Below are 17282 nucleotides of genomic sequence, written 5' to 3'. Positions count from 1 at the left end.
CGAGTGTCCTGGAGAAAAACCAAGATCTATGCCTGTAATGACCTCTTAGGCACAGCCATCAGCAGTGTGTGTGTCTGCGAAAAGATTGTCGACCTTGTTGAGAGGTTTACTTACCTCAGCAGTGACATCCATGTTTCTGGTGACTCTTCCCATGAAGTCATTTGATGGATTGGGAGAGGAATAGGACGCCATGAGGTCGCTGGAAAGGGGTGTGTGGCGCTCCCGATATCTCTGCAAAAGGATGAAGGTCCATGTCTTTAGAGTCCTGGTGCTTCCTGTCTTGCTATATGGTTGTGAGTCATGGACACTATCCCACCTGAGACTGGACTCCTTTAGTACTGTGTCTCTTCGAAAAATCCTTGGATACCGCTGATCTGACTTTTTGTCAAACAAGGGGTTGCTCACGGAGTCCCGAATGAGGCACATTACCTGCATTATGAGAGGGCACTATGAACATGTGGTGCAACTCCCTTAAAGTGATTCACTTTACAGGATCGTTATTGTTGAGGACCTGAGTGGGTGGACCAGGCCAAGGGGATGCCCACTTAACACCTGGCTGAGGCAGATAGATGGTCATTTCTGGAGGCTGGAACTGGACCATGTGTCTGCTTGGAGGGTTCGCAACTGGGATCCCAAGCTGTTTCATTGTGTGGTGGGTACAGCAATGGATTGTATCAGTATATGCTCCCCAACCTAACCTGGGCTGATTGTATAACCATAGAAGGTATGCCTATCCCTGAAAATTTATCCCACAGTTAAAATTACCAACACTGTATGGTAACAATAACTTTACAGACACGTGTCCTAAAAGCCTGAAGAGGACTTGAGGGTGGTTCAAGATCTAAGATTATTACACACTTTCTATGAATAAAGCATTTTTTATTTTGTAACACTGTTTCTCCTCCGTACCTTCTGAAATTCTTAGAAATTAAAAGAGTGATGCAACAAAATTTGTTTTCAATACATTTTAATGTATAAAACTGTCAAAACATATGTGAAAAAAATACAATTTGTAGTACATAAGCAAACGTAGGTTTTAGATTACATTGGCAATACACAAAATATCCAAGATTCCTGCGATTTGCATTACAGGCTTCAATATTTGGTAAGAAGCTGCCAGGCATTCAGTACAGAGTCATTTTCAGGAAAGTCCATAGAATGTACCATTTAAGAAATTAGATATACAACAGTGTAATACCTAGAGACTATGAATCTATGTTAATATGCACAAATAGAAAAATGCAATGCTGGATATTAGTTGACAATCTACAACAAATACAGGATTAAGGGAGATAACATATAGGCTCTCCAATTTGCGTGGTGCTAGAAAAAAGTCGTAACGTGATTATTCTTTAATTCCTCTGTTTTAACTGTGAAATCATGGTAATTATTGTGGCAGCATAAATTGCAATCACAATCACATAAGTAATGATTGTCAAGACTGTGGTGACAATATTCAGTCGCTTTGCAGTAAGTCCAAACTCTCTGGCCAGTGTCAAGTTTTTTGCATGTTTCTGGTCACGAGACTGCAACAAAAGAGAGACAAAAATAAAGACAGTTATTTAATATTGATTTACATTGAGAGCTCCAAGGTAGACAGATATTTGGACACTGTATGAAATCTACTTATCCATTCTTTATAGTGGATTCTAACATACAGTAATAGACCACCTAAAGCCACAAATTATTCCCAGGACCATAAGTCCGAATTGGATGGAGCACCAGTTCATGACAGAGATTTCTTATCCATGGGTTGCTAGAGCACTGTAGGGCACACCAATCTCTGGGTCACTAACGATCCACTGATTTTTGGAACCCAGTTTTTCCATTTTAAGGTCATGAAAAGCCAGTGCTTTGGCTGTTCAGGGTGAATGTTAGAAAGTAACTCTGGAAGGAGGCATTGTTAAAAACTGGAGAACTCACCAACCTACCAAGCACATTCAATGAACCATCAGGAACTGCATATCCCATCAGCATGTATAGGGCTGAGAGCAGTCCTTAAACAGTGATGGGCAACTGATCCTGCCTAGGGCTGCCAACTCTCTTTCTCTAGAAATGAGGACATTTGGGTGTAAAAATAAAGACTTTTGAGGACACCTTTTCCTATGATGCCATAATATGCCGTTATACTGTCTTATGGTTTTTTTTTAAATGATATGAACCTTTAGTAGCAGTTTATCACTATAGTTATGATATGATGGCCACAATCACAGTCACTGGCAAACTAATAACCCATTAAATATTTTGAATATGTCAAGCCTCTTAATTTAACAGACTTAATTCCTTCCATTCTTATTTGGATAGTTTAATTGTCATAAATCTGTAAAAAATGTTACACTTTGTAAATTAATTTTCTAGTAACATAAAAAATAATTTTACTCTTTTCAATTTAGTTTATTTGCATTTATCTACATTCTTTTATATCTTTCCACTGAAGCAATTTTTCTCAGTAAATCTGGGTTCTTGGATAAATATGAATAGAAATCTTTACGTAGTGCACTACTGCAATGGAATCTTGGGAGCATCAGCCCCTTAAATGAATCTGTTCTGCCTTTTGAAAAAAAGGATATTTGTTGTTCAAGTAGTCTGTGAATTTCCACTTTCTTTTTGGCATAATGGGTATTCCAGTGTTGTGCAGGAACTAGTTCAAAAGAGCGCGTTCATTGAAAAGGATGATTTTTCTAAGAACGGTGAACTTAACGTAATGTATCTGCAAGTGAAGATTTTGAACGTGAGCAAGTTCAGTTTTATGTGACATTCTGGATCTGGTTTACGTCCAGATTAAACGTTTTGCCTTACCCTGCAACGTAAGGGTGGAGCTGAATCCGAATACGGTATTCGGATAAGCACAAATAATGGATTTTTACAAATATTTATTTTATGCTGCACTCCCGCTGACACGAGCACGCGGTGAAGCTCCGCTTTCACTTTTAGGAAAATGTTGTACTTCGCTAGGCCACTTTATATTTTTCCCCATTGGACATGCAATATGTGACGCAAATTTTAACCGGCAGAGTTAAAGGTTAGTTCACCTACACGCTGGTTCTACAGTCACCATTTGTGTCACATGGTTGGAAATAGATCAGTAATTTATATGTATACTTGCAACTATTTAACTTCTTCTTTGACCGGGAGGATATTAGCACATATGGTTATACGTGTTTGTTGCTGGGTATAACTCAGTGAAGTGTATTTAAATAAAAAAAGTCTTCAGAATTATTGTAATAACCTAATACAAGGCATGCAAAATTGAAAAAAGTAAACTCATGGGTCATTTATTCTCACTCCTTAAAAAATACAAAATGAACTGAACGTGAACTTGTTCAAAATTGAAATGGTGAACTATGAGTGTGAATGTATTCATTTTAATCTGTGTGAACTGAACTTTGAGCTCATTCTTGTGAGGTGAGAACTTGCACAACACTGAGGTATTCCTGAATTTATGTAAATGAAAGAATTATTTATTATTAAATTACTTGAAGAAGTGACACAAAAAAAGATATTTCATTTATATGGCAGAATAAATATGTAATTTGTTTAAATGAACTAAAACTTTAATAATTTCCATAAATCCATTTTGGAACAACGGGTGGTAATAATATTTTCCATTAAAATATTACAAAGCAGTACTTCTTCATACTTAAATTACGACGGACTGTACCTGGATGTATGAAAGTTCTCGTTTAACCAAGCTGCTGAAAGAAGATTCGAAAATGAGATCTCACATAGAAAATGTGAAATTGTAATTTCGATTTTGAATAAATTAACTTAATTACGGTGAATTAGGATTACAAATAATTAAGGAAAGGAACAACATTTATAATGAACTGTCAACTCGCCAAGAAGATGAAGCTGAATTCAAAAGATGAAGTGAAAAAGCCAAGTTGGACAGACGTCGACTATTCTCGTCAATATCTGCGTTGTTTACTATCGGAATAGAAGTGACGATTCTGGGGACAAAATACTGTGCACACTACTTCCACAAATGCTGATTGGTGTACATCTTTCAATTTTTACCAATGATGAGGATATTGAGTTTTTCACATTTTAGGAGCCAAAATTCCAGACTTTTTCAAAATTTTCTAAATTCTTACTGGACAGTCCATGGCGCTTTAAAAATGTCCGCGAAAATGTGGATGTTTGGCAGTTCTAGTCCTGCCACTTGGGGCACCACCAAAAAAACATAAGGGACATAACAGAACAAACATAAACACATAAAAACCAAACAATAAAGAAAACTGATTAAAATACATAGTTATACAAATAAACATAATAACCTATATTAACATAAATGATAATAACCAAAGAATCAAAAATGAATGAAAAGGACACAAGGAATTTACACGTACACTAGGGTAGTGACTCCTAAACATAACACCACTGATAGCTTAAAACACTGAAAGCTAATGGAAATACTTCCTAATGCTCAGAACAGTTTACTTCACCCCGGCTCTAACACGGTCAGCTAGTCGCCTGTCTATGTCAACTAGTTCTTAAATGACTGTCAAAATAAAACAAGCATAAACAGACATTAAAAATGCAAGAAACCTAAACAGGCAAAAAAAAAAAAAAACACGAAAAAAAATTAAGAGCAAAAGAAAACCTGAATTAAAGGACGTGTCTCTTCCTGTAGCTGGTGTTCAGATTCATGCTTTGTGTCTCTTTTGTTCATTTATTCTTGGATTTATGTTGATCACGTACATCATCCTTTATGTTTGACTTTGTCTATGTATATCAGTTGCCTTTGCTATGTCCGATATGTTTTGTGGGTGGTCCCCCAAGAGGCTGGGCCACCGGCCAATCAATGCCAAGAACTGCCCTCTAAATCTGGAGGGTCTTCCACTGAGCCTGTCAGCTCATTCAAATGTGCCTTGGAGTTGACAAATTTACTTGTGTTTCTTTGATTTGTTGGATTTCTGGATTTTTTGACCCTTAATACTACCTTTCTGGATTGCTGTATTTGGACTTAATTGCATTGGATTGTCAATGTCAATATCAATGTATTTCTATAGCACATTTAAAATAACTTAGGAATGCTGTGGCCAAAGTGCTTTACAATAATAGAATAAAAGAAAACAAACAAATAATATAAATAACATAAATAGAAATAAAATATATGAACATAAATAACATAAATAATAAATAGAAGTAAGATTACATAATCACAATGAGGAAACCATCAGTATTACTGAAGGTCACGGAAAGCAAGTGAATAGAAATGAGTCTTTAATCTCGTTTTGAACAGTTCAATTGTAGGCGACTCCTTTATGTGATGAGGTAAAGAGTTCCACAGGCGAGGAGCAGCAGCTGCAAAAGCCGTGTCCTCTTAGTTTTACACTCGGTATGAGGGACAACAAGAGACAACTGACCAGAAGATCTAAGCAGTCTCGATGGCTGGTGTAAAACACACAATTCAGATAAATAGGCAGGAGCAAGCCCATGTAAAGATTTAAAAACTAGCAACAAAATTTTAAAATCAGTTTGAAAACTGACAGGCAGCCAGTGTAATGAAGCTAATATTGGAGAAACAGAATCAGACGTTCTTGCCCCAACCAGAAAGCGAGCGGCAGCACTCTGGACCAACTGTATCCTTATAACCTTAAAATATTCTTATATACAAGGCATTAAAAAAAATACAAATTAGCAAAACATTTATATTCACTACATAAAAAACAATTCTACAATAATAAGCTATTGCAACAATGTAGAATTTGGCCTATTCAAAAGATTTTTTGGTAACACTTTACATTAAGTGTCCATAATTACACTGTAACTACTATGTAATTACCTGTATAAGTACAGTATAACTATGAGTTATACTCCGTACTTATTGTGTAATACAAAGTAATGCTATAGTTAATTACTCAGTTGTCATTGTTATTCCACAGTGTATATAATTACAATGTAACAATTTATCACTGATCCAAAAACAAGTGTACTTACATAGTTACGATGTATCTGTACTTTCAAAATGTATTAAAAACATCAGGATATATAACTACAACTATGTAACAGATGTTCCATGGTCTGAGCAATTTTAACGGAGAATTGCAGTGATAACTACTTATGTTTTCGATGATATTTCAAGATCTGTTTTAAATGGTGAAAACACATTTGCAAAATGGTTAACGCTTTTGCCTCACGGATCCGTTATCCTGAGATGGAATTTTGTCTGGACATATGTGTGTAAAATTTGTACGTTCTATCCATGTCTCCCTATGTCTTCTTCATGAGTTTTACTGCCACATCACAGGGACATGTAGGTTGGGTTACGTGGCCACATGTGCAAGAGCGTGACTGCTGATATGTTTGTCAGTGGGCCTTGCAATCGGATGGCTCCCCATCCTGGGCTGTTTCCTGCCTTGTACCCGGTGATGCTTTTAATGGCTCTGCAGCCCTGTGTACATTGATTGAATGATGCAAGTTTGGCAGTATTATGTTAGGGATGGGTATAATAATAGCCCACAAAATTAAACAATGATAATAATAATAATAATAATAATAATAATAATAATAATAATAATAATAATAATAATCATTACATTTATATAGCACTTTTCTCAGTACTCAATGATTAGTGTAACACAACTACAAGATTGTGACAAATGTTTGTTTAAGCAAAACATGTCAATGAGGTGCCCCTCTAGATTTTGGAAAAAAGCGTTAACCATTTTGCAAAGATGTTTTCACCATTTAAAAAGATCTTGAAAACCTATGCAATTATCACTGCAATTCTCCATTGAAATTGCCCAGACCATGGAACATCTGTTACATTGTTGTAGTTACATGCCCTAATGGTTTTATTACAAATTGAAAGTACAGATACAATGTAACTATGTAAGTACACTTGTTTTGGATAAATTTTTACTTTGTAATTGTATTAACTGTGGAATAACAATGACAACTGAGTAATTAACTATAACGTTACTTTGTATTACACAGTAAGTATGGAGTAATAACTCATAGATACACTATACTTATACAGGTAACTACATAGTAGTTACAGTGTAATTATGGACACTTAATGTAAAGTTTTACCGAATTTTTTCAGTTGGTATAGAGCCATTCATACTTTTATTTTTACTATATTTTATTATCTTATCCATTTTTTTTTTTTTTTGCTCTATTGTTAAACAGTTTTTCAAATCCTAATTGCAATTGTCAACAGAGTACAGACCCAAATTGGGTTTTTTTTTATTTCTATCAGCCGGTCACCCAACCTAAGCCAGGAAGTACAAAGTCAGTGTGCTCTCAAAATGGCAACTAAAAAAGTTCCTCAGCCTTTTTAATTAACTGATATTTTGTTTTCATTACAGTTCAAGCTGTTATACAATATGGTCCCCTGATGCTTAAAGCTACTAACTCTCAAAAGTTGTTCTCCATTGCAGAGCAGTGGTTATAACTCTTCAGCATTCTTCTTTAAATCAATTTGAAGCTCTTTTGTCTTCCTCACATTTAGTTGGAGGTTCTGCTCCTGGCACTACCTCTGCATCCTCCCGGGCTCTGTCTTAAGATGTGCCACAATATCAGAGGTGTTGATCAAAGCTGTATCATCTGCAAACTTGACAGCTAAACAAGCATTGTGAGATCCTTTCAAACAGTTAGTTCAGCTAGAGAAGAGTATCGGGGTGATCACTGAGCCTGGTGGAGCTCCTATTACTGTATAATGGATTGTAGAAATGTAATTATCAACCTTAACAAAACACTCCCTGTTTAGGAGGAAGTCTAAAATACATAAGATCCACCTGCTACTCTTGTAATTTACTGTAAAGGGTATCAAGTCAACTTTGTGGTGTCATCTGTCACCTGTTCAGTTTGTCCCTAAGGCTCCAGAAAATGCAGCTGCTGTGAAAAACATCCTGGATTGTTTCTGTTCTAAAGGAGGCAGGCGCCTTTTGCCTAATGACTACAGACCAGTGGTGCTCACTTCTCACTTTATGACGTCTTTTGAGAGGCTGGCCCTGGACTATAAGAGTCCACTTGTGGTAGATCACCTAGACCCACTGCAGTTTGACTATTGGACAAAGATTGGAGTGTCTGCTAAACAAGTCTTATTCTCACCTGGACAAAGCTGGCAGCACCTTGAGGATTATTTTGTTTGATTTCTCCAGTGTCTTCAGTACCATCCAGCCATTCCTGTTAAGGGGTAAACTCTGAGATATGCATGTGGATGAGCCTGTGGTGACTTGATGATGGATATCTGTGGGGCAGACTGCAGGTTGTGAGACTCAATGACTGTTGTGAGCAACACTGGGGTATCACAAGGAGCTGGCCTGTCTGCTCTGCTCTTCATTCTGTACACCTCAGACTATAAATATAACAGCAGGTCATGTCGCTTGCAGAAATCCTCAGATAATTATGCACTTATGGTGGGTAATGATAAGGAGGATGAGACAGAGGAGAAGAATCAGGGGGAGAACTTTGTTTCTTGGTGCAAAGAGAATGGTCTGCAACTAAACATCAGCAAAACCAAGTTACTGATTATTGACTTTCATCATATCAAAGAGCCTCTATGATTGGTTACAGTTCAAGGAGTGGATGTAGTGGTGGTCCACTCCTACAGGTGCTTGGGGGTCCACATCAATGACAGTTTGGACTGGTCTTGGAACACAGAGGAACTATATAAGAAAGGGCATAGTAGGCTCTTCCTCCTTAGCAGACTGTGTTCCTTTAATGTGAGGAGTGACATCCTTCACATTTTCTACAACTCTGTGATGGCCAGGGCAATTTTATACACCGTGGGGCCCACCGAATCAACAAAATAGGCTTAGTTATTGGATACACTTTGGACCCCCTTTAGGTTGTAGCAAAGAAGAGAAGTGCCATTATGACCAACGTTACACATTATCTTTCTGACAGACTGACACTAAGGACTTTCAGCCACCAACGAATTATTCAGCAGAAGTGTGTCAAGAAGCGTTATCGGGGCTTCCTTATACAAACAGGAACATGTCTGCGTAGTGCTTCACTGGGACTGGGACTGCAAAATCAGAAATATTTATTTTCTTTCTTTTTAATTTTATCTTCCTCTTTAGTTATTCTGGTGTGTGTGTGTGACTATAAATTTATTTATCTGTTTATTTTTTTTTTATTTATTGAAAGAGCTTCTCTAAAAAGCCATTTGTCCCCTGGTGACCCTAACCCTAACTCTATCTATTATATAGTGCCTTTCATATCTATCTATCTATCTATCTATCTATTATATAGTGCCTTTCATATCTATCTATCTATCTATCTATCTATCTATCTATCTATCTATCTATCTATCTATCTATCTATCTATCTATTATATAGTGCCTTTCATATCTATCTGTCTATCTATCTATCATATAGTGCCTTTCAGATTGACCGATCTATCTATCTGCTATCTATTATATAGTGACTTTCATATCTATCTATCTATCATAATTGGGTTCTGTTGGCACCACCAGGGGTTGCTGCAAGTAAATCTGAGCCCTTTTATACAGCACTTCCTCCAAACCCGGAAGTGCTGGTGGAAGAAGATCACCGGACACTTGCAGCACTTTCAGGTGCTCTATAAAAGGAGCCAGCCACCACTACTCCTGGAGCCTCAGAGTCGGGAGGGAGGTGGACAAAGCTTGCCAGAGGAGGAGGGAGGTGAAGAAGAAAAAGACAAAAGGAGAAAGAAGAAGACAAAGTACTGATAGCAACATATTAGGCCATTAAAGAGCTGGCAGAGGAAGAGGAGAAGGTTGTGGCCGCCGAGGAGTTTTTGGGGATTAACCCCACAGTAAGGCCAGCTGTAGGCAGTGGCAGGGAGATGTCCCCATTTGGCCATTGGACACAACAGTAGATTGTACTGTGTAGATGGCAAAACATCAGTGACTGGTGGGACCAACTGATGACCCTGCAGCTGACCTAATGGGCACTGGTGGAGGAGCGTCATTTATTTAATTATTTATTGAGCTTCTATAATATGTTAGATTTCCTCTTGTGGAAATAAATAAAGTTCTATCTATCTATCTATCTATCTATCTATCTATCTATCTATCTATCTATCTATCTATCTATCTATCTATCTATCTATCTATCTATCTATCTATCTATCTATCCACTTTTACACACTATGCTAACCCTTCTTTAATCAGCTATGGACAGTTTTAATTTGCTGATTCACAGGGGGGCTAATGCCTGTCCCGGCAACATGGAGGCCAGATGGTCATTTATTAGCCATTCACCCATACTGAATACGCCCATAGCTAGAGACATTGTTTCTCTAAGATGTGAGAGGAAAGGAAACTGCCCAGAAGGAACAACAATTAGAACTGAAAAAAGAATATGGAAATTGAATACAGACATGAAACCTAAACCCCTGAAGCTCTGAAGCCCCGACTGTAACAATTACAACACCAAATGGCTGCAGTCCAAAAAAAAAAAAAAAAAACACAAGTTGATCGTTAATGCAGAGTTTCAGCCTATGGAAAAGGGGTCCTGTTGGGGGGAGGTGCTCTCACCAACCCAATTCCCATGCCTTTAGTGGTGTTGAAATTGCTCTCTTTCCTCAATCCTGTCATTTGTGAGCTGTGTTGTTGCACAACACCAGGGTACTGTTTCACTGAGGGAAAATTGGAGGTGGCCATTGGTTGTTTTTAGTGTGCTTTATAAATAAATTTGGAATTTGGAACCCTAGTGCGTTTGAAAATGGCTGGATTATTCAGTAAGGTCAGAGGTCTATATGACGTCACAACTCGGCTAATTAGCTTATTTTTTAATTTTTTTTTTTTTGCACATAACTCATTCCCTTTTTACTTTCTCATAGTAAAAGTACTGCGATCATCCAAAAGTTAGATTTTGAGATTTTGATGAATCTCAACATTTTAGACCTCCCTGAATCCAAAATTATTTTTTGGAGTTATGTCTGTGTGTGTGTAAACACGATAACTCGAGTACGCTTTCAGTGAGGTCAACCACATTTTGGATACAAGTATTAGGTACAAAATGTAGACTTCTAGTAACCTTTGGGCTATTTCTGCTAACTGGATGTGGTACTTTACCTGAAATGTCTGAGTATACGAGAAAGTCAAGGGGAGGTGACTCCCGATTTTTAATTAAAAAGCAAACAATACACAACATTAAACAACACAATAAGATACAAGAAACGTATTCCAAACAAACCTACAAATACAAAAATATTGCAAGGGTGTAAAAAAATAATCAAGCAAGTTTAAAGTGGCCTACTTTTTCAGTAACACTTTAGTGATCCACTATAAACAGTCATAAACAGTGTGCATGTTATAAAAAAAATATCACAAGCGTTTTTAATATGCCATCAAACAATGAAAACTGGCAGTAACAACTTTTAAGAATCACACTACTTTTAATAATAATGTATTAATGTCAGTAGAATGTTAAATATTTGTTAGAAGCTGTCTTATAATGGACTGTGTGACTAAAATGATTAGTTAATTTCATTGTTAAATTCACAGAAAAATCATTAGTGTTAAATTAACCCTTGTAAGTCTTAAAGTAACTAATTTATTTAGAGTGTGGACAGAGAAACTGGTTTTCTTTACACTTAAGTGTTAATTTAACTCTTGTGATAGATGGCATGCATGGACTGGCATCCCTGTCGGGATGGGTTCTGATCCCTTATCTGCCTGGGAGGTCATGGCATTGCGTGGGCAAAAAGAATAGCAAAATGCTCCCTTCCCTTTCCAGAGAACTGATAAAGAATTTAGTTTGCAGGTGGGCACATTGGTTTCCTGGTAGGGATGGACCGAAGACCCTTACCCAGCTGGGATGCCAGTAGGATGGAGGAACAAGGAGGGATAACCTGGCAGGGCTACTTAACCCAGCTGGCATGTTAGGTGGCAGTCTCACTGGGCCACGCTACCTGTGCAAACACCAGCAAGGCATGCTGAGAACTGGAGACCCTTAGGGTGGCCTTTTTGGGGTCTGTAAGTGCCACCAGGGATAGCTCCTGGAATTAATTATCCCTACTTTGTGGGGCTTCCATTTAACCTGGAAGTACCGCCAAGGGGCTATGCCGTACCAACAAAAGTACTCCCGGGCACAAAATAAAAGAAACCGCTTGACCTCATCCAGACGAGATGGAGTCGAGTGTGGAGGACAGACAAAGCTCATCTAGGAGGTGTGGAGGAGAAGAAAGAAAGAAAGAAAGAAAGAAAGAAAGAAAGAAAGAAAGAAAGAAAATATTTGTGTTTATGCCACTTTTGGAGCCTTTGTGCAGGGGGTTTGTACAAATAAACCTTTTAATTACACTGGGCCTCATGTCTGTGCAGTGCTATCTGTGCTTTGGAGTGCTGCAGCACCCCCTAGTGGTCATACTCTATAAACAATTTGGTTTCTAACCAGAAGTCAAGCCAAATTACATCTTGCCTGAATAAGGGGCCTGATTTGCCTCGAAAGCTTACATATTGTAATCTCTTTAGTTAGCCAATATAAGGAGTCATTCTGCTCACTACATCCATAATGGTTAACACGGCACAACACCCTAGTTTCTGATCAATAAATTTATTATCGGTTAAATTCAAGTTTATTGATATATATGATTTTCGTAATAATAATAATAATAATAATAATAATAATAATAATAATAATAATAATAATAATAATAATAAGTAAGTAACTAAAAAGCATTATTGCCATTGAGTTATTACAACTAGAAGAAAAAAGAATAGTTTAATTTTCTGTTATTTTCCTACTTAAAGCAATTCTGTACATCAGTCTGGAACATTTGCATAATAGGACATTGTGAACATGTGTAATAGTCTTTCTTTATTATTTTTCCAAAATTAACAATGTAGTGATGAGCTTTGTAAAGACATTAACAAGATGCACACAAGGAAATTCAAGTGGAATTTTTAAGGTTTTGTAAGAGAGATCCCAAACGCACATCAGCTTGGCTCGCGCCTTCCTCTTGGATTAATAACAAAGTTCTGTAATTTGATTTCTGCTGGAAGCAGAGGCTTAGAAGACAAATGTATAATCTATCTATCTATCTATCTATCTATCTATCTATCTATCTATCTATCTATCTATCTATCTATCTATCTATCTATCTATCTATTATATAGCACCTTTCACATCTATCTATCTATCTATCTATCTATCTATCTATCTATCTATCTATCTATCTATCTATCTATCTATCTATCTATCAAAGGGATAAATATGGATATTAATACACATAGAAGGTGCTGTACTGACAGAAACACAGAGACTAAGACTGAGCTTACTGTAGTCTTACTTTATTTTGCTCCTCCTTTTAAGAGATGTGTGATGCTACAAGTTCTTTCTTGCTCGGTATAAAACAATAACATTCCACAGCTCCATTTATATAACACACACACACCAATTTACAGAGCACTGTATCCTACAAGTGTGTGTCTCATAAGCAGCTTTTGAAAGTATAAAAAGAAGTTTTCTGTAAAAAACTGACCAATTACTGTTTCACTTTTGCCCAAATTTAATATTTATAATATTTAACATATTTAGGGAAAAATAAATGCATAAATGTGACATTTAGAATATAAATAAAACATTCTTTTAGATTGAAACCATGTTAAAAAAACAAACCCCTACTTATTGCTTTACTTTTCCAGATGTGCGGTTGGTGCCCATGCTAACACATAATCTAAAGCCATACACAAAGTAGTATTCATTTATTTATATAAACTATATACTATACTATATATATATATATACGATATATATATTTTATTTTCAGTAGATTTGTGTCCAAAAATTGTACCCATTACTTAAAACAGAAACAGAAGACCTTTCCTTTGCAGCCCATTGTAATAATAGGAATACTCACTTTAATGGAGTACCACAAAGCAATAAAACCAAGGCAGCAGCAGTTCAGGTAATGGAAACTGAAGATAGACCACAGGATATGGTCCTTCACCAGAGTTGGATCCTGCTCGATTTCAATCACTGTAGCTCCAGAACAGTACCCCCTGGGCTCTTTCTGATCACTTTGTTCCATGCTTTCAATGAGAAGTTGCTGTAAGTCTTTGTGGATCTTTCGGCCGTGCCTGTGCAGCAGTTATAAAAAAAGGTTGTGCCCGTCTCAGAGGTACAGATAGATGGAGAGGGGGAGGGGGAGAGCTGGGGGAGGGTTGTGGGGGTGTGTGACAACTTGAACAGCATTCCTCCGCCTGCTTAAAAGCAAACACATGTCTTACCCAGCTGTGTGTCCTAGTGCTGGACTCAAAGAAAAATGAAAAGCAAAAGACACAGTTTGAGCTGAGTACATAATCAAGAAGTAAAGTTGGAGATAAATGTTAAGTTTTCTTGGGTCAGGTATTCAGCAAAATTAGACATGAGATGGTACAGAGGAATTACATTTTTAATCTAGCATAAATTTATTCTGCCTTTTACTTTATTAGGGAGCAGGAAGGCAATGTGGTATCATTTTGGAAAAGGCAGGAAACAGACCAGTTCAAAGAGAGACCCCTTTCTGAGTAGGCTGGGCGTGTAGTGGGTGTCAGAGAGGAGGGCAAATACAATGCAATACACAGAACAGAACACAAGTAAGTAGAAATATTCCGAGTACAAAGCAGAATTCAACAGTTGATGATATCACAGAAAATGATTTAGATTTGGTCAGAGTCCTGGAGACTCGGATAGATAGATAAGAAAGGCACTATATGATAGATGTCTTTCCTCTTCAGCATTTGCCTGTCTCACCTCCACCAGTGCCCATTAGGTGGGCTGCAGGGTCATCAGTTGGTCCCACCAGTCACTGATGTTTCGCCCTCTACACAGTACAATCTGCTGTTGGGTCCAATGGCCAAATGAGGATGTCTCCCTGCCACTGCCTACAGCTGGCCTTACTGTGGGGTTATTACCCAAAAACTCTCCTTCCTCGACGACCACAACCCTCTCCACCTTCTCTGAGAGCTCTTTAACACTTGAATTACCTGAGCCTATGAAAAAACTCGTAGATCCGTCCCACCTTAAATCTCTTCTCACCTCTCCATCAGCGTCCTTTGTCCTTTAAATGTGTTTATTAAGCAGCAAGCAGCCTGCTATCACATCCCCCACTGCCGCACAGTTTTCTCAGCTCATGTCTGTTTACCTGCATGTCAGTTGCTTAGTGTTGTATAGAGTGAGAAGTCAAGCAAAATGACACCTTTTATAAATACTATATCGTTATTTGGAGCACTTGCATTTCATGTGTGTTCCGTGTTTACAACGATCTATGTAAACAAATTGTTAAAACAGAAACGTTTTTCATGTTTTAGTAATACTTGAGAAAATCTAGACATGAAGTGTATAATGTGTGAAGCATGGCAGTGCCCACAGAACCCAACAGAGTTGCTCCAAACTTCAGCTCCCATGGAGTCTGAGGCACCGCTGCAAACTAGGGGGGATGCCACCTAGCGACCTGGGGGAGGTAATGGACCGAGTTCTTTTTCTCCCCCAGTCCTTCCATAATAATCACTTATATATATTTATATGGAGTTTGCATGTTCTCCCCGTGTCTGCGTGGGTTTCCTCCGGGCGCTCCGGTTTCCTCCCACAATCCAAAGACATGCAGGTTAGGTGGATTGGCGATTCTAAATTGGCCCTAGTGTGTGCTTGGTGTGTTTGTGTGTGTCCTGCGGTGGGTTGGCACCCTGCCCAGGATTGGTTCCTGCCTTGTGCCCTGTGTTGGCTGGGATTGGCTCCAGCAGACCCCCGTGACCCTGTATTTGGATTCAGCGGGTTAGAAGATGGATGGATGGATGGATATATTTATATTTGGAGGCACTTGGGATATTTAAGGATATCTGAACATTTTCTGAAGCCAAAGCCAATTTGGGGTGGGCCTGGTGTAGGCTTGTGAGTGGTCACTAGGAGTGAACCTCATCTAGTCAGGGTGGATGGGGATGTGGCTAGAATTTGGCTCTGTTTTGGATACTTTATACCTTTGCCTTTTCTGTGTGCTCTGATTAGAACTATAATGGAGCAGCTCAGTATTAACCAGTGTAACCCCTTACTACAATTCAATTGACCTTTATTCCATACAGTGCCTAAGGATGCTTTTCAATATAGCAACCATACCTCCTGCACTTTGGGGCAAGTAATCCACCTAAAGTTGTCCCTGTTTGGGCCCGGCCATTACTTGGATGGGGACCATCTAGGAAAAAAGCTTGGGATGCTCCTAGAAGAGGTGTTAGTGAGGCTTGCATAAGGTGGTTACCTTGTGGTCTGTGTGTGGATCCCAATGCCGCAGTGCTGTGACGGGGACTCTGTGATGTAAAAATGGTGCCATCCTTCAGGTGAGACATAATAGAAGTCCTGATTCTCTAAGGTAATAATAATGCATTTAATTTATATAGTGCCTTTCCCATGGTCATTAAAGATGCCGGTGCATTTTTTGAGGAGAGCTTTGGCCGTACTCCACAGTCCTGACTAAATTGCCCATCACTGCCTTGTCCATTCTGGCCTCCTAATAATCCCCCTGTCGCTTATTGGCTAACTGGCTCTCTCACCCCTTCAAATTGTGGTGAGTGTACTGGGACAAGAATGGCTGCCGTTATATCAACCTGGTGGGTGCTGCACATTGGTGGTGACAGAACAGTCTTTATACACTTTGACTGTCTAAAAAAACTATATAAATGTAATAAATTGCTATTATTATTAAACAAGATATTTTTGTCCATCTGGGTAGACATACTGTAAGGGCAAGAAATTGGCACAGTCTAAAGCACTACAGCCTCCCAGATCCACAGTCTGTGTAAAGTTGGCATGTTCTCCCCATGTCTGCATGGGATTTCCTCCCAGTGTCACAAGAATATACTCTAATTTTGGTCAAAATGTTAAATTTTGTGTAGACAATGTTGTGGAGAAAAGTTCTCTCTCTTGAAATAAGGCAGTCTAAGAGCCCAGATGGAAGTGCATAAAAAATTTATAACACAACAATGTAACAGGGACTTGACCATGGTGCAAGTGCTTCAACTAGAAAGTGCATCAGGTTATTATTAGCAGTTGCCACAGCAGATCATCTTCTTCCATATCTTCCTGTGCTCATCATCTTGTTCTGTTACACCCATCACCTGCATATCTTCTCTCACCACATCCATACACCTTCTCTTAGGCCTTCCTCTGTTCCTCGTGCCTGGCAGCTCTATGCTTAACATCCTTCTCTCATTATACTGAGCATCTCTCCTCTACACATGTCCAAACCAATAAAATCTCGCCTTTCTGACTTTGACTCCCAACCGTCCAACCTGATCTGATCCTCTAATGTCCTCATTTCTAATCCTGTCCATCCTTGTCATGCCCAATGCAAATCTTAACATCTTTAA

The 17282-nt window shown here is 38.3% G+C and overlaps 1 long non-coding RNA gene across 1 annotated transcript; it reads right to left on the bottom strand.

The window, feature by feature from the left end:
• Positions 1-950: 950 nt before the first annotated feature.
• Positions 951-14397, bottom strand: LOC120523354. The gene is made up of 2 exons (XR_005632601.1): positions 13802-14397; positions 951-1526 (listed from the first exon to the last, which is right to left on the bottom strand). It is a non-coding gene; the product is annotated as an uncharacterized LOC120523354 (long non-coding RNA).
• Positions 14398-17282: the final 2885 nt, after the last annotated feature.

This window comes from Polypterus senegalus, chromosome 1 (assembly GCF_016835505.1).
Source record: "Polypterus senegalus isolate Bchr_013 chromosome 1, ASM1683550v1, whole genome shotgun sequence".
Taxonomy (NCBI): domain Eukaryota; kingdom Metazoa; phylum Chordata; class Cladistia; order Polypteriformes; family Polypteridae; genus Polypterus; species Polypterus senegalus.
The sequence above is the reverse complement of the archived record's forward strand: the minus strand, read 5'-3'. Positions and strand labels throughout refer to the sequence as shown.